Below are 25161 nucleotides of genomic sequence, written 5' to 3'. Positions count from 1 at the left end.
ATATATCAGAACAAAGTATGGACTTTGGTGGACTTGCCCGATGATCGACAAGCCATTGAGATAAATGAATCTTTAAGAAGAAGACGGACGTGGGCGGTAATGTGGGAAAGAGTTTTTTTCACAAGTTCAAGGAGTTGACTACGATGAGAATTTCTCACCCGTAGCGATGCTTAAGTCCGTCGGAATCATGTTAGCATTAGTTGTATTTTTCGATTATGAAATCTTACAGATGGATGTCAAAACAAGTTTTCTTACCAGTTTTCATAAGAAAAGTTGTATGTGATACAATAGAAGGTTTTGTCGATCCTAAGGATGCTAAAAGGTATGCTGGCTCCAGCAATCCTTCTATGGACTAGAGCAAGCATCTCGGAATCGGAATATATGTTTTGATGGAGTGATCAAAGCTTTTAGGTTTATACAATGTTTGCTAGAAACTTGTATTTACAAGAAAGTGAGTGGGAGCACTACAACATTTTTGATAAGTATATGTGGATGACATATTGTTGATCCGAAATAATGTAGAATTTCTGGAAAGCATAAACGGTTGTTTGAAGAGTGTTTTTCAAAGGAAGACCTGGATAAAGCTGCTTACATATTGGGCATCAAGATCTATAGAGATAGATCAAGACGCCTGATGATACTTTCAAAGAACGCACACCTTGACATGTTTTTGAAGGAGTTCAAAATAGATCAGTCAAAGAAGGGGTTCTTACCTGAGTTGTAAGGTGTGAAGTTGAGTAAGACTCAAAGATTGACCATGGCAGAAGAAAGAGGAAGGACGAAGGTCGTCCCCTATGCTTTTGTCATAGGCTCTATACGGTATGCCATGCTGAGTACCGCACCTGATGTGTGCCTTGCCACATGTGTGGCAAGAGGGTACAAAGGTGATCTAGGAGTGGATCACCAGATAGCAGTCAAAATTATCCTTAGAGGAATAAGGAAATGTTTCTCGGATATGGAGGTGATGAAGAGTTCGACGTAAAGAGTTATGTCGATGCAAGCGTAACACCTATCTGGATAGCTCTGAGTAGAGATACCGGATACGTATAATGGAGCAACAATTTGGAATAGCTCCAAGTGGAACATGGTAGCAGCATCTACGATATAAAGTTTTGCGAAATACATAGGGATCTGAATATGGCAAGACCCGTTGACTACAACCTCTCTCACAAGCATAACATGATCAAACCCAGAACTCTTTGAGTGTTTATTACATAGTGATGTGAACTAGATCATTGAGTCTAGTAGACTCTTGGATGTTGGTCACATGGCGATGTGACCTGTGAGTGTTAATCACATGGCGATGTGAACTAGAATATTGACTCTAGTGCAAGTGGGATACTGTTGGAAATATGCTCTAGAGGCAATAATAAATTAGTTATTATTATATTATATTTCATTGTTCATGATAATCGTTTATTATCCATGCTAGAATTGTATTGATAGGAAACTCAGATACATGTGTGGATACATAGACAACACCATGTCCCTACTAAGCCTCTAGTTGACTAGCTCGTTGATCAATGGATGGTTATGGTTTCCTGACCATGGACATTGGATGTCGTTGATAACGGGATCACATCATTAGGAGAATGATGTGATGGACAAGACCCAATCCTAAGCCTAGCACAAAGTTCGTGTAGTTCGTATGCTAAAGCTTTTCTAATGTCAAGTATCATTTCCTTAGACCATGAGATTGTGCAACTCCCGGATACCGTAGGAGTGCTTTGGGTGTACCAAACGTCACAACGTAACTGGGTGGCTATAAAGGTTCACTGCAGGTATCTCCGAAAGTGTCTGTTGGGTTGGCACGAATCGAGACTGGGATTTGTCACTCCGTGCAACGGAGATGTATCTTTGGGCCCACTCGGTAGGACATCATCATAATGTGCACAATGTGACCAAGGAGTTGATCACGGGATGATGTGTTACGGAACGAGTAAAGAGACTTGCCGGTAACGAGATTGAACAAGGTATCGGGATACCGACGATCGAATCTCGGGCAAGTACAATACCGCTGGACAAAGGGAATTGAATACGGGATTGATTGAATCCTCGACATCGTGGTTCATCCGATGAGATCATCGTGGAACATGTGGGAGCCAACATGGGTATCCAGATCCCGCTGTTGGTTATTGGCCGGAGAGTTGTCTCGGTCATGTCTGCATGGTTCCCGAACCCGTAGGGTCTACACACTTAAGGTTCGATGACGCTAGGGTTATTAGGAAGACTTGTATGTGATTACCGAATGTTGTTTGGAGTCCCGGATGAGATCCCGGACATCACGAGGAGTTCCGGAATGGTCCAGAGGTGAAGATTTATGTATGGAAGGTTGTTGTTCGGGTTCCGGGAAAAGTTTGGTTTTTTCCGGTATTGTACCAGGAAGCTTCCGGAAGGTTCCGGAGGATTCTGGAGGGGTCCGGAGGTCCATAAAATGTTCCACCATGTCCAATACAGCAGCATGGGCTATAAGGGGCGCCCTAACCTTAATGGGCCAAGGGGGGCCGGCCCCCTCTCTCCCCACCTATAAATAGTGGAGGGGTGGGAGGGCGGCCACACCCTTGAACCTGGCGCAGCCCCTCCCCTCCAATACCTCTCCTCCTCCGCGTGAGCTTGGCGAAGCCCTGCCGGAGAACTGCCACTCCATCACCACCACGCCATCGTGCTGCTATTGGACTCTCTTCCTCAACCTCTCCTTCCTCCTTGCTGGATCAAGGCGTGGGAGACGTCTCCGTTCCGTATGTGTGTTGAACGCGGAGGTGCCGTCCGTTCGGCGCTAGGATCATTGGTGATTTGGATCACGACGAGTACAACTCCATCAACCCCGTTCACTTGAACGCTTCCGCTTAGCGATCTACAAGGGTATGTAGATGCACTCTCCTTCCCCTCGTTGCTAGATTACTCCATAGATTGATCTTGGTGATGCGTAGAAAATTTTAAATTTCTGCTACGATCCCCAACAGGTATAACACATTTACACCGCTCATGTTTACTTTCATGTGTGCAGTACTAGTGGTTTGCATAGATGTTTCTACTATCTGCCTAGTACGTGCATACATCATCAAAATTCAGTATGTCATTAGCACTGCCTATGTCATGTTCATGATTTATTATTGGATTAAATTAATCGAACAATTTCTTAATTTCTCAACAATCCAAAAACGTAATATGTGTAGGCAATTTTTGATCCATGGTTTTGCTGCTGCACTAAAACCAGCCCCATTTACGGGGACGTACTTTAAGCGTTGGCAGACTAAAACCATCTTATGGCTCATGGCCATGAACGTGTTCTGGGTTGGTGGTGTTACTCCCACGGGAACGATCGCTCCTGAATAGGAGAAGGCGTTCAGGGAGGCCACCGTCGTCTTTGTTGGATGCATTCTGAGCGTGATCAGAGATAAGCTGGTTGATGCATACTTACATATGCGGGTTGCCAAGAACTTGTGGGAGGCGCTCGAATCTAAATTCGGTGCAATAGATGCTGGAAGTGAGATGTATATTATGGAGCAGTTCCACGATTACAAAATGGTCAAAAACCATTCAGTATTGGAACAGGCTCATGAGATACAGTGCATTGCTAAGGAGCTTGAGCTTCTCAAGTGTGTGCTACCGGGAAAATTTGTTGCGGGTTGCATTATCACTAAGTTACCCAATTCCTGGAGGAACTTTGCCACTACTCTAAAACATCAGAGGCGTGAATTCTCAGTTGAGGATGTCATTGGCCATCTGAGTGTGGAGCAGAATTCGAGGGCAAAGGACTCACACGGAAAAGGGACCGAAGGAACCTCTGTCGCCAACATGGTGCAGAAGAACTTCCACCCCCACAAGCCCAGGGGGAAGACTGGTGTCCAACAGAATACTGAGTTTAAGAAGAAGGGCAAGAAGACCTTCAAGAAAGATAAGAAGAAGAGTGGCTGTTTCACTTGCGGTTCATATGAACATTGGGCTGCCAAGTGCCCAAACAAGTTTAAGAAGCCAGGACAGGACTCCAAGACTGTCAACATGATTGTGAGCAACGATGAGAGTGGGCCATCTGGATACGGTAATTTGTTTACTGTATTTTCAGTTTGTCAGTCTACCGATTGGTGGATTGACACAAGTGCAAATATTCATGTGTGTGCTGACATTTCATTGTTTTCTTCTTATCAGGCCATAGGGAACGGGTCCGTACTGATGGGGAACGGCGCGAGTGCTTCTGTTCATGGTGTTGGCACGGTCGATCTGAAGTTTAGTTCGGGAAGGATCGTGCAACTGAAGAACGTGCAGCATGTCCCCGCCATCAAGAAGAATCTTGTTAGTGGTTCCCTTCTATGTAGAGAAGGGTTTAAATCGGTATTCGAGTCTAATAAATTAGTTGTTATGAAATATGGACTATTCGTTGGAAAACGTTATGAATGCGGAGGTTTGTTCCATTTTCCCCTCGCTGATTTTTGTAATAAAGTCGTGAACAATATTCATTCGAGTGTTAATGAAACAGAAGTTTGGCATTCACGTCTTTGTCACATTGGTTTCGGTAGTATGACGCGGTTAGCAAAATTGGAATTAATCCCAAGTTTCACTTTAGCCAAAGGTTCTAAGTGCCATTCGTGTGTGCAAGCAAAGCAACCTCGCAAGCCCCATAAGGCTGCGGAGGAGAGACATTTGGCACCGTTAGAACTCATACATTCTGATCTTTGTGAGATGAATGGTGTATTGACTAAAGGTGGAAAAAGATACTTCATGACATTGATAGATGATTCTACTAGATATTGCTATGTATATCTTTTAAACACTAAAGATGAGGCTCTACACTACTTTAAAATCTATAAGGCGGAAGTTGAGAATCAACTTGAAAAGAAAATAAAACGAGTTCGGTCAGATTGTGGTGGAGAGTATTTCTCTAATGAGTTTGATTCTGTCTATGCGGAACATGAAATTATTCATGAGAGGACGCCTCACTATTCACCTCAGTCAAATGGGGTTGTCGAGTGGAAAAAACGTACTCTAACTAATTTGGTTAACACCATGTTAGATACATCGGGTTTATCTAAGGCATGGTGGGGGAGGCTATATTGACGGCATGTCATGTCCTGAATAAAGTTCCGACAAAGGATAATGAGATCACTCCCTATGAGAAATGGGCGAAGAGAAGGACAAAACTTTCGTACTTGCGTACTTGGGGCTGTTTGGCGAAAGTCAATGTGCCGATCCCCAAAAAGCGCAAGCTTGCACCCAAGACTGTGGACTGCGTTAATTTGGGCTACGCTAAGAACAGCGTTGGCTATAAATTTCTAGTAGTGAAGTCCGAGGTACCTGACCAGAAGGTTGGTACAATTATGGAGTCTAAGGATGCTACATTTTTTGAGGATATTTTTCCTATGAGAGATATGCAAAGCACTTCTAGACAGGAATCTGAGGAGACTCCTGAGCCTGCCATTCCTATGGATTATTATGAACAAACACATGATGAAAATCCTGAGGAGGATGACAAGGAAACCCTTGGTAGGGGTAAGAGACAAAGGACTGCAAAGACCTTTGGTGATGATTTCATCGTGTACCTCGTGGGTGATACTCCCACTTCTATTTCAGAAGCGTATGCCTCTCCAGGTGCTGACTATTGGAAGGATGCGGTCCGTAGCGAGATGGATTCCATCATGGCTAACGGGACATGGGATATCACTGAGCGTCCCTTTGGTTGCAAACCATTAGGATGTAAGTGCGCGTTCAAAAAGAAGCTTAGGCCCGATGGTATGATTGAAAAATACAAGGCTATGCTTGTGGCCAAGGGCTATGACCAGAAAGAAGAAGAAGATTTTTTTCAACACTTATTCACCTATGGCTAGACTGACCACCATTCGAGTATTACTCTCGTTGGCGGCCCCGCATGGTCTTCTCGTCCACCAGATGGATGTTAAGACGGCTTTTCTAAATGGAGAGCTAAACGAGGAAATCTACATGCAACAGCCAGATGGTTTTGTGATAGATGGTCAGGAAAGAAAGGTGTGTAGGTTGCTGAAATCTTTTTATGGCCTGAAGCAAGCACCTAAGCAATGACATTATAAGTTTAATACAACTCTGACATCTGTTGGTTTCGTTGTTAATGAGGCTGACAAATGTGTATACTATCACCATGGTGGGGGCGAAGGAGTTATACTATGCTTGTATGTTGATGGCATACTGATATTCGGAACCAACCTCAAAGTCATTGAGGAGGTCAAGTCGTTTCTGTCTCAGAACTTTGAGATGAAAGACCTTGGTGTGGCCGATGTTATCTTGAACATCAAGCAACTGAGAGATAAGGAGGGTGGGATTACACTTCTGCAATCCCACTATGTTGAGAAGGTGTTGAGTCGTTTTGGATATTTCGGACTGCACACCATATGATCCTAGCGTGTTGATTCGAAAGTCCAAAGGCACGGCTATAGATCAATTGAGATACTCTCAAATCATTGGTTCACTAATGTACCTAGCGAGCGCAACGAGGCCTGACATCGCGTTTGCTGTGAGCAAACTGAGCCGGTTTGTTTCCAAACTGGGTGATGTACATTGGCATGCTGTTGAAAGAGTTATGCACTATCTGAAGGGTACTATGGACTATGGACTTCACTATATCGGATACCCGTCGGTACTTGAAGGGTATAGTGACGTGAATTGCATCTCTGATGCTGATGAGATGAAGGCCACAACTGGGTATATGTTTACTCTTGGAGGTAGCGCAATTTCCTAGAAGTCTTGCAAGCAAACGATCTTAACGAGATCGACAATGGAAGCAGAATTAACAGCATTAGACACATCTGGTGTCGAAGCAGGATGGCTTTGAGATCTTTTGATGGACTTGCCAGTGGTTGATAAACCGGTTCCGGCTATCCTTATGAACTGTGACAATAGGACTGTCATCACTAAGGTGAAGAGTTCAAAGGATAACATGAAGTCCAACAAACACATAAGAATGAGATTAAAAGCTGTTAGAAAATTAAGAAATTCCGGAGTGATGGCGTTGGAATATGTTCAAACGGCTAAGAATCTGACAGATCCCTTTACAAAAGGGCTATCCCGTGTGGTGATATATAATGCATCGAGGGAGATGGGTATGAGACCCACATGAGTTGTCATGGCAGTAACCCAACCTATGTGATCGGAGATCCCGTGAAGTAGGACCTTGGAAAACAAGCTAGTGGTTAACTAAGGAGAGTATTTTAGCTAACCCACTCCGTTGGAGATGCACAACTCTCGGTAACTGTATGGCAGGTTGAATTTTGTCTTAATGTGTTCCAAGGCTTGTAAAAGCAAGATGCTATTCTATAGAGCAATCTTTGGAGGAACACACCTATATGAGCCTGACTACTGGTCATAGTCTATGAGATTAGGCTGATCTCTAGTAAGTTCATGAATAGGCCAGGAGTGACCAATATGCTCCACCCAAGGGGTCAGCCTTCGGCAGTCTAGTACTGGTAAGACACCTGGTGAAACTTCTTCACGCCAAATTGACAATTCAAGGCCTAGTCCATTGTTCAGTTGTGGAGGAGTGTAGCTATTTGTTCTAGGTGGATGTTCAACCTTAACGGGTCTCCACTGAAAATACTGGTATATCAAAACAGAGTTTGGAACAGAGGAAAACACCATGGGCCTTTGGGATCTGGTGGGGGATTGCTGAATATTAGTTGGGCTACAGGCCCACTTAACAATTTCAGAAAAATCCCTAAGGGCCCATGCTGTCAATTGAGTGGTGGGAAGTTTAGTCCCACATGGCAAGTTGAGAGAGATGTACATCAACTTATAAGGTGAGCTCTTCTCCCACTAGTATGAGTTGGTGTGAAGGAAGGAGAGGTGTTCCACACAGCCGCTCCTCCTCCGCCGCCCGCCTCGCCACGCCTCGTCACGCCGCGCCGCGCCACGCCGCGGGTTGCGGGAATGAGCCGAGCCGATGCAATGTTTTGCCATTCAAAATTGGAGAGTCCATTACAGACACAAAATGAATGTGAGACGTCATATTCATTGCGGAAATTAAAACGTCCATAATAAATACATTTTTATTGTGGACATGGAAACGTCTGTAATTAAATGCATTTTTATGGAGATGAAACGTCTGTAATTAAATGGTTTTATTGCTGGACCGTTCTCCTACCCGACTGGCTATATATATGAGGCATCGCATCTCAGCTCCATGCGCTTCACACCTCCATTGCTCCCTGGTCGTTCCTTTCACTGCTGCTGCCCTCGGTGATCCCATCCCGTCTACCGCGTACACGGCTAACGGGAGAGCAGGCCTCCGAAACCCCGCTTCTCCAGATCCTGTACGGGAGAGAGGCGATTAGGTTTTTGGGGAGCGTCTCCTACGCGACTGCTCGCCTTGGTTCAACTACTTCATCTACGTCGACTACTTCTGCGTCACCTTCGTCTTCACCATGAGCATTGACTCCGATCATGCGGCTGCCGAGAAGGCTGCTGCAGGCAAGAGGATCACAGACGAGACCGATGCCTCCGCTGCTGCTACGGCCGACTGGCCTACTAGAGGGTATAACACATTTACACCGCTCCTGTTTACTTTCATGTGTGCAGTACTAGTGGTTTGCATAGATGTTTCTACTATCTTCCTAGTACGTGCATACATCATCAAAATTCAGTATGTCATTAGCACTGCCTATGTCATGTTCATGATTTATTATTGGATTAAATTAATCGAACAATTGCTTAATTTCTCAACAATCCAAAAACCTAATATGTGTAGGCAATTTTTGATCCATGGTTTTGCTGCTACACTGAAACCAGCCCCATTTACGGGGACGTACTTTGAGCGTTGGCAGACTAAAACCATCTTATGGCTCACGGCCATGAACGTGTTCTGGGTTGGCGGTGTTACTCCCACGGGAACGGTCGCTCCTGAACAGGAGAAGGTGTTCAGGGAGGCCACTGTCGTCTTTGTTGGATGCATTCTGAGCATGGTCGGAGATAAGCTGGTTGATGCATACTTACATATGCGGGTTGCCAAGGACTTGTGGGAGGCGCTCGAATCTAAATTCGGCGCAACAGATGCTGGAAGTGAGATGTATATTATGGAGCAGTTCCACGATTACAAAATGGTCGAAACCCGTTCTGTATTGGAACAGGCTCATGAGATACAGTGCATTGCTAAGGAGCTTGAGCTTCTCAAGTGTGTGCTGCCGGGCAAATTTGTCGCGGGTTGCATTATCACTAAGTTACCCAATTCCTGGAGGAACTTTGCCACTACTCTAAAACATCAGAGGCGTGAATTATCAGTTGAGGATGTCATTGGCCATCTGAGTGTGGAGCAGAATTCGAGGGCAAAGGACTCACACGGAAAAGGGACCAAAGGAACCTCTGTCGCCAACATGGTGCAGAAGAACTTCCACCCCCACAAGCCCAGGGGGAAGACTGGTGTCCAACAGAATACGAGTTTAAGAAGAAGGGCAAGAAGACCTTCAAGAAAGATAAGAAGAAGAGTGGCTGTTTCACTTGTGGTTCATATGAACATTGGGCTGCCAAGTGCCCAAACAAGTTTAAGAAGCCAGGATAGGACTCCAAGACTGTCAACATGATTGTGCGCAACGATGAGAGTGGGCCATCTGGGTACGGTAATTTGTTTACTGTATTTTCAGTTTGTCAGTCTACCGATTGGTGGATTGACACAGGTGCAAATATTCATGTGTGTGCTGACATTTCATTGTTTTCTTCTTATCAGGCCATAGGGAACGGGTCCGTACTGATGGGGAACGGCGCGAGTGCTTCTGTTCATGGTGTTGGCACGGTCGATCTGAAGTTTAGTTCGGGAAGGATCGTGCAACTGAAGAACGTGCAGCATGTCCCCGCCATCAAGAAGAATCTTGTTAGTGGTTCCCTTCTATGTAGAGAAGGGTTTAAATCGGTATTCGAGTCTAATAAATTAGTTGTTATGAAATATGGACTATTCGTTGGAAAACGTTATGAATGCGGAGGTTTGTTCCATTTTCCCCTCGCTGATTTTTGTAATAAAGTCGTGAACAATATTCATTCGAGTGTTAATGAAATAGAAGTTTGGCATTCACGTCTTTGTCACATTGGTTTTGGTAGTATGACGCGGTTAGCAAAATTGAATTTAATCCCAAGTTTCACTTTAGCCAAAAGTTCTAAGTGCCATTCGTGTGTGCAAGCAAAGCAACCTCACAAGCCCCATAAGGCTGCGGAGGAGAGACATTTGGCGCCGTTAGAACTCATACATTCTGATCTTTGTGTCATGAATGGTGTATTGAGTAAAGGTGGAAAAAGATACTTCATGACACTGATAGATGATTCTACTAGATATTGATGTGTATACCTTTTAAACACTAAAGATGAGGCTCTACACAACTTTAAAATCTATAAGGCGGAAGTTGAGAATCAACTTGAAAAGAAAACAAAACGAGTTCGGTCAGATCGTGGTGGGGAGTATTTCTCTAATGAGTTTGATTCTTTCTGTGCGGAACACGGAATTATTCATGAGAGGACACCTCCCTATTCACCTCAGTCAAATGGGGTTGCCGAGCAGAAAAACCGTACTCTAACTAATTTGGTTAACGCCATGTTAGATACATCGGGTTTATCCAAGGCATGGTGGGGGGAGGCTATATTGACGGCATGTCATGTCCTGAATAAAGTTCCGACAAAGGATAATGAGATCACTCCCTATGAGAAATGGGCGAAGAGAAGGAGAACACTTTCGTACTTGGGGCTGTTTGGCGAAAGTCAATGTGCCGATCCCAAAAATCCGTAAGCTTGGACCCAAGACTGTGGACTGCGTTAATTTGGGCTACGCTAAGAACAGTGTTGGCTATAGATTTCTTGTAGTGAAATCTGAGGTACCTGACCAGATGGTTGGTACAATTATGGAGTCTAAGGATGCTACATTCTTTGAGGATATTTTTCCTATGAGAGATATGCAAAGCACTTCTAGACAGGAATCTGAGGAGACTCCTGAGCCTGCCATTCCTATGGATTATTATGAACAAACACATGATGAAAATCCTGAGGAGGATGACGAGGAAACCCTTGGTAGGGGCAAGAGACAAAAGACTGCAAAGACCTTTGGTAATGATTTCATCGTGTACCTCGTGGATGATACTCCCACTTCTATTTCAGAAGCGTATGCCTCTCCAGAAGCTGACTACTGGAAGGATGCGGTCCGTAGCAAGATGGATTCCATCATGGCTAACGGGACATGGGAGATCACTGAGCATCCCTATGGTTGCAAACCATTAGGATGTAAGTGGGTGTTCAAAAAGAAGCTTACACTACAAAAAATACACTTCCGTGATGATACGTGTTTGTCACAGTAGGTCGCTTTTTTTGTCATTCATGTACATCCATGACAAACTTATGACAGAATCAAGATAGTCATACCTGTGCTGTCGTAGAAGTGTTCCATGACATTACCAAAATTATCATCACGGAAGTGTCCACTTCCATGAAGATAAATCGCGCGTCACAGAAGTGCTTTCGTCAAGGTTGACCGACACGTGGCATCCACCATAACGGAACGCCGTTAAGCTATCGGGTCAGGTTTTGCATCCGATAACCTGTTAACAGCCCCGACCAATGGGGATTTTCCACGTGTAAAATCATCATTGGCTAGAGGAAACACGTGTCGGCTCATCGTCGGGACATATGTCATCCACTCACTGGACAGAAGGCGCTTATGATACGTCGACACGTGGCACGGCCCAACAAGTTTACATGGGTCGGCCCAACTAAAGGCCCACAAGATTTTGCGGACCATAATGGGCTGGCCCAGCTAAAGGCCCATGAGATTTTGCAGACCATAATGGGCTGGCCCAGCTAAAGGCCCACAAGATTTCGCGGGCCATAATGGGCCGGCCCAGGTAAAGGCCCACAAGATTTTTGTGTGCCATAATAGGCCGGCCCAGTTAAAGGCCCACAAAATTCTTGCGGATCATAATGGGCCGGCCCAGCTAAAGGCCCACGAGATTTCGCCGACATTAATGGGCCGGCCCAGCTGTAGGCCCACAAGATTTTGAGGACCCTAGTAGGCCGGCCCGTTAACTGGCTGCCATGTTTTGGGCCAAATGCCGACCCATATTTGATACGGTCTATTAATGGCCTGCCATGCTCCGGGCCTAATAGTGGCCCATATGAGGTCCAGCCCGTTAAAAGCCTACCACGTTCTGGGCCAAATTAAGGCCCAGATCAGCTCCGGCCCTTTAAGAGGTTGTGGGCCTAATTATGGCCCATATCAGATTCGGCCCGTCAACTGGACACTATGCTTTTGGGCCCACTTGCTAAAGGCCCACTTAGTAATTCAGCCTGATATTAGTTTTGGCCTGTTAAGGGCCCATTTACCATTTTGGCCCTATATTAATTTCAGCCTGTTAAAAGCCCGTCATATAGTTGGGCCTAACTATGGCCCGGTTTGCATCCGGCCTGCTCGTAGCCGATATCTGATTGGGCTAAACAAGGACCGAGACAATTTTTCGGCCTGTTAAAAGCCCGTGATTTGATTCGCACAATCATGGGTCGGGGTTCATTTCGAGCTGCTGCCAGCCCGTGAGCTGATCGACACATTTCAGGCCCAACCTACATCGTGATTGCATGACAGCCCAATTATTTACCGTAATTTTACGGTTTGGCCGGTTTACTACGAAGACAGGATATATATACAGTAAAATAACTATAGCATCGTGAATAAGAAAAAACCTATACTATACAATAAAGAAATTACGGCATATTACATCCACTGGGCATCAAAGTTCGCCACTATGATAATAAAGCACAAGCAGACAGCAGATTACATACACTGGGCATCAAAGATCGCCACCAGTGCAAATAAACACGCCGACAAAATAATATACAAAACTGACAGCACTTCAACAGAGTTCAAGAAAGGTTAGCCCTGCTGGGGAGCTGCAGCGCAAGCAGCTGAGCAAGATGATGAGACTGCACTTGTTCAACACTTATATCTTCCTCACTCTGAAAGATAAACAAGCAGACAGATCACAGGTTTTGCACATAAAAGTATCAGTGCTGACAATTCATCACATCTCTTACTGACGAATAAGTGACACAGTTTAAATTTGCATTAACACAATATGGTATTGTTCAGGTCAAGACATGACATGAAATGACATTGTGAAGGAGTTGGCAGCTTCACGACACCATTGGATTACAGATCAAGAACTCATAAGTATCAATGGTTAGTGTGCTGTCAATTTATACCATTTCAGATTGGCAAATAAAGAGATGGTTTAAATAATAGTAGAATGATATGACATTTTTCATAGTTAAGACATTGCAGATTATGACATTGTGCTGTAGTGGGTAGGTTCACCACACCACTGGATTACAGATGAAGAACGGAAGCATACATGCAGTGCAAAAGAAGATCACTTGCTCTGTATAGTTTAATTTACATGGTATGAAGAAGGAACTTGGTTGTACAACTGAAAACTTAAATTGAGAAAGGACGAACTTTTGTTTATGAACTACATATAATAAACTTTAAACAAGCAATTTGATGCAAACACCAAAAATAAACAGCTGTTGCAGTCATGCCTAACCAAATATATACAACAAAGTTTGAAGGCTTGAGATGGACAAACTTACATTATTGGTGAAGACAGGCTCTATAAAGGCCTTGTCCATACTGATGGGGGGGGGGGAATTCAAGAAGTTTACCACAGAATCTTCTTCAAAAGCATTGCCTTTATTCTACATTTTGTTAAGAGTAAATATAGATGTGATAATATACGAAAAAATGGAAAATATTTAAGATAAGATGAAGAGTGATGCTACATAACCAAGTAGCTATAAATGTAAGTGCAGCGATACAGGCAAAAAGTACAGCCAAGAGCAATGCACAGCTAAACTTCTTCAGTACCAACCTTATGGTAAGAGTAAATATAGATCTGATGTGTAGAAAATGGAGGGCAAAGGAAAATAAGCTGTAGAGTGATGGTACATGAACAACTACCTGTCATTATAAGTACACTGATAAAGGACAGCATGTACTTACAAGAACAATGCAGAGCTAAAAAAACATTGGCATTGGATATATTCTACACTAATGTAACCATTCATACAGATTAGATAATTTGGAGCGAACAATTGATAAGCAAGCTATCATGCATACTGCTGTCACATAATGAACAGGTATGTATGCAAGTACAGTGATACAGGACAACAGGTACTACCAAGAGCAAAGCAGCGGGCAGCATATTTGTGATATCATGTCGTTCTTGTCAAACCGGAATTCTTCTTTGAGCAGATTTCCTGCAAAAAAGATCCGTAAGGCACATGCAGAAAAGTAGAAGTTCAAATTGTCATGTGATTTCATAGACAGTACCTCATCCTGGGAATGAGACCAGTGCATAACAAGGTTTTTCCATTCAATGTCTTCTAAATTTAGCACAGGAGACTTCACCGGAAATTCGTTTATAGACTTGCCATCAAAGTGTGATTTCCTCAGGTAACACCGATACTGCTGCAATGCTTCCTTGAAAAGCACAAGCAAGCTTTGCTCGTCATGACTATCCAGATTGACCCTTGCCTAGTTACAACAATGTAATGTAAATCATTGATGTGTTCAATCAGCAGAAAACAGGAAAATAATAGCCATGAATAATAGCACTTATACGTAAGTTGGACAGGAAGATGTGAAAATGGTGTTTGTCTTCACAATAATCTTCCCATGATGGAAATATATGCACGTAGTCCCTAACAACATTGAAAGCATTGTCTTTTAAACTAGGAATAAATGGAATGGGGTTCCAATCTGCAGGAATTGGCCGTCTCTGCACTTGGGATAGGTCTTCGGCCGGTGGACTTGCTGTACTTTTTGCTGGAGTGGGATTTTTCTGTGGTACAGCTGGTGCTATGGCAAATGAAATCGGTATACCTTTTGTTGGAGTGCAGGTCCTATGTGGTGGGGCTAGTGGTGTGTCCAGTGAAGTATGGGTACAGTCTGCTGGAGTCGGTCCTACGTTTTGTGTCACTGGTTGTACAGCCAATATAAGTGGGGTGCTGTCTGATTTCTCCGGCACCACCACGTTTTTCAAGGACTTTGCTGGTGCTCCTTCAGGTTCGGCAATCACCCTCTTCCTTTTTGATGTCTGATGCACAAGAACATCATTTGAGTGAAAAAACATGGTATGATGACAGATGGAATATGTATTGATAATGGATGGGCATGGCATCTCAACATATATGATGAGTCAACTAAGCAGATGGCGGTGCAACAAAGTAGAAGAAATGCAAGACAACATATGCAAGATACCCGCAATCAATAAAACATTGCCAAATTAGAACAGGCACCTTGATGGGTGAACAGGACATGCCATCTGCCTTTGACTCCTCGAGGTTAGAATAGTCATTAGGATCATATTCTGAACAAGAATCAACAGGTGGGGAGCGTATGAGTTTCATTGCATCCAGAATGGCACTCAATGCCTTGGTGCTAATTTTGTAAGTCATTGCAGTGTTTAGCTTCAAGAGTGGACTGCTGCTAGTGCGACACAAAGGAGCTACACAGATCATAGTATAGATATAACGGGAAAACCTTAAGCATCAGAGTAAAATCAGCAAAGTGGAACTTGCTGGAATATATGTGCTAGTATTGCCGGTACGGCTAGAAAGGCTTCGGATACCAGCTCTCTTCAAGTGAAGGTGCGGTACTATTAATATCAATGTAACTCTCAAAGGCGACACAGCTCCCCGCATTTCCTTGCTATTCTTATAGGATTCAAGTGGACAGGCCACTACAAATCCTATTCCTATGTTTACAAGATCTTACGAATCAAAGAGGCTCAAAGTGTCCATCACAACCGACCTATAGACCTCTACACTACAAATGTCCCTGCTCATCTTCAGTACAAGGAACATACTGTACTACTATCATACTCCCTCCGTTCCAAAATATAAGTCTTGGTAGAGATTTCCACTATGGATCACATACAGATGTATCCAGGTACATTTTAGAGTGTAGATTCACTCATTTTGCTCCATATGTAGTCCATGGTGGAATCTATACAAAGACTTGTATTTAGGAACGGAGAGAGTACATATTAAAGAAGAACGGAAGAGGAACATGGTAAAGTAGAGCAAGCAGATTTTGGATAATAAAATGTTGGTTGCGCAGTGCCCACACATGATGAACCAGAGCGCATTAAGAATGCAACTCCTAGCTGTCTCTCGACCATTTCAGGCGGTTGGATGAAGATCCTACGTCTCCTAACCCTTCTTCTTCCTCGTCTCTGATTCTTCCCATACAGAACACCGCACGGGCCGCGGCCCGACCACCGGCCCCCACCGCCTGTGTTCCTCCGCCACCCGCACCCCCACCCCCACCCAACCCCCACCCGCATCGAGTTTTATTCGTTTGGCGAGGCCCCACAACCACCCGAGCCCCTTCGATCGCACCGGCGAACTCTGGCGAGCTCTGAAAAATCGACTGACCCAATTTTGAAATTTAGTCTACTGTGATTTAACTAGTGTGGAATATAAAAGGGGAAAACCATAAGCATTGCGAGTATGGTGTTGAGCGTGCCATGGCGGATCTGAAGGTGCAAACCAGACAAAGGCAACTTCGCAACCAAGACAAGAAATCAGAGTAAAGCAGTGGCGATCTATTTTCTTACTGCGATAAATAAGTTGAGCAGATATGAAAGAGTACCACCTCTGGTGGGGCGCCGTGTATGCATTTGCTGAGAATTTGACGGTGCTGCGGTAGCGATGGTTGTCGGCGGTGTGGAAGCAGATCTAGGAGGGTAGACGGTGGCGGCAGGGCGCGGTGGACGAGACGGTCATAGGATCGGCGCCGGCAAGGTGGACGACGGCGGGGATGAAGCGAGAGGACGGGATGCAATGATCCCGGTCCGAAGCCGTGGATGAGAGAGGTCGATCTCTTGTAATGGACGGCGGCGTTGGGGTATCAGCTCCGGCATGGTGGAGGAGGACGGCGGTGGATGGGGTGGCGGACGGCGGCGGACGGGGGAGGGTGGGGTGGAGAGGGTGTTTTGGCGCCCACGGAGTACGAATGGGGAAAAGGTGTTGGAGAACGCAGTAATTTCAAAAAAATTCCTACGCACACGCAAGATCATGGTGATGCATAGCAACGAGAGGGGAGAGTATGATCTACGTACCCTTGTAGATCGACAACGGAAGTGTTTGGTTGATGTAGTCGTACGTCTCCACGGCCCGACCGATCAAGCACCGAAACTACGGCACCTCCGAGTTCTAGCACACGTTCAGCTCGATGACGATCCCCGGACTCCGATCCAGCAAAGTGTCGGGGAAGAGTTCCGTCAGCACGACGGCGTGGTGACGATCTTGATGTACTACCGTCGCAGGGCTTCGCCTAAGCACCGCTACAATATTATCGAGGACTATGGTGGAAGGGGGCACCGCACACGGCTAAGAATATGATCACGTGGATCAACTTGTCTCTAGGGGTGCCCCCTGCCCCCATATATAAAGGAGCAAGGGGAGGAGGCCGGCCAGCCCCTATAGGCGCGCCAGGAGGAGTCCTCCTCCTAGTAGGAGTAGGACTCCTACTAGGAGGGGGAAAGAAGTAGGGAGGGAGAGGGAAAGGGGGGGCGTCGCCCCCCTCTCCTAGTCCAATTCGGACCAGGGGGGAGGAGGCGCGCAGCCCACCTCTGGCTGCCCCTCTCTCTCTCCACTAAGGCCCATATGGCCCATTACTTCTCCCGGGGGGTTCCGGTAACCCTCCGGCTCTCCGGTTTTCTCCGAAATCACCCGGAACACTTCCGGTGTCCGAATATAGCCGTCCAATATATCAATCTTTATGTCTCGACCATTTCGAGACTCCTCGTCATGTCCGTGATCACATCCGGGACTCCAAACTAACTTCGATACATCAAAACTCATAAACTCATAATATAACTGTCATCGAAACCTTAAGCGTGCGGACCCTACGGGTTCGAGAACAATGTAGACATGACCGAGACACGTCTCCGGTCACTAACCAATAGCGGAACCTGGATCCTCATATTGGCTCCTACATATTCTACGAAGATCTTTATCGGTCAGACTGCATAACAACATACGTTGTTCCCTTTGTCATCGGTATGTTACTTGCCCGAGATTCGATCGTCGGTATCCTATACCTAGTTCAATCTCGTTACCGGCAAGTCTCTTTACTTGTTCCGTAATCCATCATCCCGCAACTAACTCATTAGTCGCAATGCTTGCAAGGCTTATGTGATGTGCATTACCAAGAGGGCCCAGAGATACCTCTCCGACAATCGGAGTGACAAATCCTAATCTCGAAATACGCCAACCCAACATGTACCTTTGGAGACACCTTTAGAGCTCCTTTATAATCACCCAGTTACGTTATGATGTTTGGTAGAACACAAAGTGTTCCTCCGGCAAATGGGAGTTGCATAATCTCATAGTCATAGGAACATGTATAAGTCATGAAGAAAGCAATAGCAACATACTAAACGATCGGGTGCTAAGCTAATGGAATGGGTCATGTCAATCAAATCATTGAACTAATGATGTGATCCTGTTAATCAAATGACAACTCTTTGTCCATGGTTATGAAACATAACCATCTTTGATTAACAAGCTAGTCTAGTAGAGGCATACTAGTGACACTCTGTTTGTCTATGTATTCACACATGTATTATGTTTCTGGTTAATACAATTCTAGCATGAATAATAAACTTTTATCATGATATATAAGGAAATAAATAATAACTTTATTATTGCCTCTAGGGCATATTTCCTTTAGTCTCCCACTTGCACTAGAGTCAATAATCTAGATTACACAGTAATGATTCTAACACCCATGCAGCCTTGGTGCTGATCATGTTTTGCTCGTGGAAGAGGCTTAGTCAACGGGTCTGCTACATTCAGATCCGTATGTATCTTGCAAATCTCTATGTCTCCCACCTGGACTAGATCCCGGATGGAATTGAAGCGTCTCCTGATGTGCTTGGTTCTCTTGTGAAATCTGGATTCCTTTGCCAAGGCAATTGCGCCAGTATTGTCACAAAAGATTTTCATTGGACCCGATGCACTAGGTATGACACCTAGATCGGATATGAACTCCTTCATCCAGACTCCTTCATTCGCTGCTTCCGAAGCAGCTATGTATTCCGCTTCACACGTAGATCCCGCCACGACGCTCTGTTTAGAACCGCACCAACTGACAGCTCCACCGTTTAATGTAAACATGTATCCGGTTTGCGATTTAGAATCGTCCGGATCAGTGTCAAAGTTTGCATCAACGTAACCGTTTACGATGAGCTCTTTGTCACCTCCATACACGAGAAACATATCCTTAGTTCTTTTCAGGTACTTTAGGATGTTCTTGACCGCTGTCCAGTGATCCACTCCTGGATTACTTTGGTACCTCCCTGCTAGACTTATAGCAAGGCACACATCAGGTCTGGTACACAGCATTGCATACATGATAGAGCCTATGGCCGAAGCATAGGGAACATCTTTCATTTTCTCTCTATCTTCTGCAGTGGTCGGGCATTGAGTCTGACTCAACTTCACACCTTGTAACATAGGCAAGAACCCTTTCTTTGCTTGATCCATTTTGAACTTTTTAAAAATCTTGTCAAGGTATGTGCTTTGTGAAAGTCCAATTAAGCGTCTTGATCTATCTCTATAGATCTTTATGCCTAATATGTAAGCAGCTTCACCGAGGTCTTTCATTGAAAAACTCTTATTCAAGTATCCCTTTATGCTATCCAGAAATTCTATATCATTTCCAATCAGTAATATGTCATCCACATATAATATCAGAAATGCTACAGAGCTCCCACTCATTTTCTTGTAAATACAGGCTTCTCCAAAGGTCTGTATAAAACCAAATGCTTTGATCACACTATCAAAGCGTTTATTCCAACTCCGAGAAGCTTGCACCAGTCCATAAATGGATCGCTGGAGCTTGCACACTTTGTTAGCTCCCTTTGGATCGACAAAACCTTCCGGTTGCATCATATACAACTCTTCTTCCAGAAATCCATTCAGGAATGCAGTTTTGACATCCATCTGCCAAATTTCATAATCATAAAATGCGGCAATTGCTAACATGATTCGGACAGACTTTAAGCATCGCTATGGGTGAGAAGATCTCATCGTAGTCAACCCCTTGAACTTGTCGAAAACCTTTTGCGACAAGTCGAGCTTTGTAGACAGTAATATTACCGTCAGCGTCAGTCTTCTTCTTGAAGATCCATTTATTCTCAATTGCTTGCCGATCATCGGGCAAGTCAACCAAAGTCCATACTTTGTTCTCATACATGGATCCCATCTCAGATTTCATGGCTTCAAGCCATTTTTCGGAATCTGGGCTCACCATCGCTTCTTCATAGTTCGTAGGTTCATCATGATCTAGTAGCATGACTTCTAGAACAGGATTACCGTACCACTCTGGCGCGGATCTTACTCTGGTTGATCTACGAGGTTCAGTAGTATCTTGTTCTGAAGTTTCATGATCATTATCATTAGCTTCCTCACTAATTGGTGTAGGTGTCGCAGAAACAGGTTTCTGTGATGTACCACTTTCCAATAAGGGAGCAGGTACAGTTACCTCGTCAAGTTCTACTTTCCTCCCACTCACTTCTTTCGAGAGAAACTCCTTCTCTAGAAAGGATCCATTCTTAGCAACGAATGTCTTGCCTTCGGATCTATGATAGAAGGTGTACCCAACAGTCTCCTTTGGGTATCCTATGAAGACACATTTCTCCGATTTGGGTTCGAGCTTATCAGGTTGAAGCTTTTTCACATAAGCATCGCAGCCCCAAACTTTAAGAAACGACAACTTTGGTTTCTTGCCAAACCATAGTTCATAACGTGTCGTCTCAACGGATTTTGATGGTGCCCTATTTAACGTGAATGCGGTCGTCTCTAAAGCATAACCCCAAAATGATAGTGGTAAATTTGTAAGAGACATCATAGATCACACCATATCAAGTAAAGTACGATTACGACGTTCGGACACACCATTACGCTGAGGTGTTCTGGGTGGCGTGAGTTGCGAAACTATTCCGCATTGTTTCAGATGTAGACCAAACTCGTAACTCAAATATTCTCCTCCACGATCAGATCGCAGAAACTTTATTTTCTTGTTACGATGATTTTCAACTTCACTCTGAAATTCTTTGAACTTTTCAAATCTTTCAGACTTATGCTTCATTAAGTAGATATACCCATATCTGCTTAAATCATCTGTGAAGGTGAGAAAATAACGATATCCGCCACGAGCCTCAACATTCATCGGACCACATACATCTGTATGTATGATTTCCAACAAATCTGTTGCTCTCTCCATTGTACCGGAGAATGGTGTTTTAGTCATCTTTCCCATGAGGCACGGTTCGCAAGTACCAAGTGATTCATAATCAAGAGGTTCCAAAAGTCCATCGCTATGGAGTTTCTTCATGCGCTTTACACCGATATGACCTAAACGGCAGTGCCACAAATAAGTTGCACTATCACTATCAACTCTGCATCTTTTGGCTTCAACATTATGAATATGTGTGTTACTACTATCGAGATTCATCAAAAATAGACCACTCTTCAAAGGTGCATGACCATAAAAGATATTACTCATATAAATAGAACAACCATTATTCTCTGATTTAAATGAATAACCGTCTCGCATTAAACAAGATCCAGATATAATGTTCATGCTCAACGCTGGCACCAAATCACAATTATTTAGGTCTAATATTAATCCTGAAGGTAGATGTAGAGGTAGCGTGCCGACCGCGATCACATCGACTTTAGAACCATTTCCCACGCGCATCGTCACCTCGTCCTTTGCCAGTGTTCGCTTAATCCATAGTCCCTGTTTCAAGTTGCAAATATTAGCAACAGAACCAGTATCAAATACCCAGGTGCTACTGCGAGCTCTATTAAGGTACACATCAATAACATGTATATCACATATACCTTTGTTCACCTTGCCATCCTTCTTATCCGCCAAATACTTGGGGCAGTTCCGCTTCCAGTGACCAGTCTGCTTGCAGTAGAAGCACTCAGTTTCAGGCTTAGGTCCAGACTTGGGTTTCTTCTCCTGATCAGCAACTTGCTTGCTTTTCTTCTTGAAGTTCCCCTTCTTCTTCCCTTTGCCCTTTTTCTTGAAACTAGTGGTCTTGTTGACCATCAACACTTGATGCTCCTTCTTGATTTCTACCTCCGCAGCTTTCAGCATTGCGAAGAGCTCGGGAATAGTCTTATTCATCCCTTGCATATTATAGTTCATCACAAAGCTCTTGTAGCTTGGTGGCAGTGATTGGAGAATTCTGTCAATGACGCAATCATCTGGAAGATTAACTCCCATCTGAATCAAGTGATTATTATACCCAGACATTTTGAGTATATGCTCACTGACAGAACTGTTCTCCTCCATCTTGCAGCTATAGAACTTATTGGAGACTTCATATCTCTCAATCCGGGCATTTGCTTGAAATATTAACTTCAACTCCTGGAACATCTCATATGCTCCATGACGTTCAAAACGTCGTTGAAGTCCCGATTCTAAGCCGTAAAGCATGGCACACTGAACTATCGAGTAGTCATCAGCTTTGCTCTGCTAGACGTTCATAACATCTGGTGTTGCTCCAGCAGCAGGCCTGGCACCCAGCGGTGCTTCCAGGACGTAATTCTTCTGTGCAGCAATGAGGATAATCCTCAAGTTACGGACCCAGTCCGTGTAATTGCTACCATCATCTTTCAACTTTGCTTTCTCAAGGAACGCATTAAAATTTAACGGAACAACAGCACGGGCCATTTATCTACAATTAACATAAACAAGCAAGATACTATCAGGGACTAAGTTCATGATAAAATTAAGTTCAATTTAATCATATCACTCAAGAACTCCCACTTAGATAGACATCCCTCTAATCATCTAAGTGATCACGTGATCCAAATCAACTAAACCATAACCGATCATCACGTGAAATGGAGTAGTTTTCAATGGTGAACATCGCTATGTTGATCATATCTACTATATGATTCACGCTCGATCTTTCGATCTCAGTGTACCGAGGCCATATCTGCATATGCTAGGCTCGTCAAGTTTAACCTGAGTATTCTGCGTGTGCAAAACTGGCTTGCACCCGTTGTAGATGGACGTAGAGCTTATCACACCCGATCATCACGTGGTGTCTGGGCACGACGAACTTTGGCAAGGGTGCATACTCAGGGAGAACATTTTATCTTGAAATTTAGTGAGAGATCATCTTATAATGCTACCGTCAAACAAAGCAAGATAAGATGCATAAAAGATAAACATCACATGCAATCAATATAAGTGATATGATATGGCCATCAACATCTTGTGCTTGTGATCTCCATCCTCGAAGCACCGTCGTGATCACCATCGTCACCAGCGCGACACCTTGATCTCCATCGTAGCATCGTTGTCGTCTCGCCAATCTTATGCTTCTACGACTATCGCTACCGCTTAGTGATAAAGTAAAGCATTACAGGGCGATTGCATTGCATACAATAAAGCGACAACCATATGGCTCCTGCCAGTTGCCGATAACTCGGTTACAAAACATGATAATCTCATACAATAAAATTTAGCATCATGTCTTGACCATATCACATCACAACATGCCCTGCAAAAACAAGTTAGACGTCCTCTACTTTGTTGTTGCAAGTTTTACGTGGCTGCTACGGGGTTAAGCAAGAACCAATCTTACCTACGCATCAAAACCACAACGATAGTTTGTCAAGTTGGTGCTGTTTTAACCTTCGCAAGGACCGGGCGTAGCCACACTTGGTTCAACTAAAGTTGGAGAAACTGTCACCCGCAAGCCACCTATGTGCAAAGCACGTCGGGAGAACCGGTCTCGCGTAAGCGTACGCGTAATGTCGGTCCGGGCCGCTTCGTCCAACAATACACCGAACCAAAGTATGACATGCTGGTAAGCAGTATGAATTATATCGCCCACAACTCACTTGTGTTCTACTCGTGCATATAACATCAACATATAAATCCTAGGCTCGGATGCCACTGTTGGGGAACGCGGTAATTTTAAAAAATTTCGTACGCACACGCAAGATCATGGTGATGCATAGCAACGAGAGGGGAGAGTATGATCTACGTACCCTTGTAGATCGACAACGTAAGCGTTTGGTTGATGTAGTCGTACGTCTCTACGGCCCGACCGATCAAGCACTGAAACTACGGCACCTCCGAGTTCTAGCACACGTTCAGCTCGATGATGATCCCCGGACTCCGATCCAGCAAAGTGTCGGGGAAGAGTTCCGTCAGCACAACGGCGTGGTGACGATCTTGATGTACTACCGTCGCAGGGCTTCGCCTAAGCACCGCTACAATATTATCGAGGACTATGGTGGAAGGGGGCACCGCACACGGCTAAGAATATGATCACGTGGATCAACTTGTCTCTAGGGGTGCCCCCTGCCCACGTATATAAAGGAGCAAGGGGAGGAGGCCGGCCGGCCCCTATAGGCGCGCGAGGAGGAGTCCTCCTCCTAGTAGGAGTAGGACTCCTACAAGGAGGGGGAAAGAAGTTGGGAGGGAGAGGGAAAGGGGGGGCGCCGCCCCCCTCTCCTAGTCCAATTAGGACCAGGGGGAGGAGGCGCGCAGCCCACCTCTGGCTGCCCCTCTCTCTCTCCACTAAGGCCCATATGGCCCATTACTTCTCCCGGGGGGGTTCCGGTAACCCTCCAGCTCTCCGGTTTTCTCTGAAATCACCCGGAACACTTCCGGTGTCCGAATATAGCCGTCCAATATATCAATCTTTATGTCTCGACCATTTCGAGACTCCTCGTCATGTCCGTGATCACATCCGGGACTCCGAACTAACTTCGGTACATCAAAACTCATAAACTCCTAATATAACTGTCATCGAAACCTTAAGCGTGCGGACCCTACGGGTTCGAGAACAATGTAGACATGACCGAGACACGTCTCCGGTCAATAACCAATAGCGGAACCTGGATGCTCATATTGGCTCCTACATATTCTACGAAGATCTTTATCTGTCAGACCGCATAACAACATGCGTTGTTCCCTTTGTCATCGGTATGTTACTTGCCCGAGATTCGATCGTCGGTATCCTATACCTAGTTCAATCTCGTTACCGGCAAGTCTCTTTACTTGTTCCGTAATCCATCATCCCGCAACTAACTCATTAGTCGCAATGCTTGCAAGGCTTATGTGATGTGCATTAC

This window comes from Triticum urartu, chromosome 6A (assembly GCF_056163025.1).
Source record: "Triticum urartu cultivar PI428250 chromosome 6A, HENAU_Tu73, whole genome shotgun sequence".
Taxonomy (NCBI): Eukaryota; Viridiplantae; Streptophyta; class Magnoliopsida; order Poales; family Poaceae; genus Triticum; species Triticum urartu.
Note: the sequence above shows the minus strand (reverse complement) of the source record.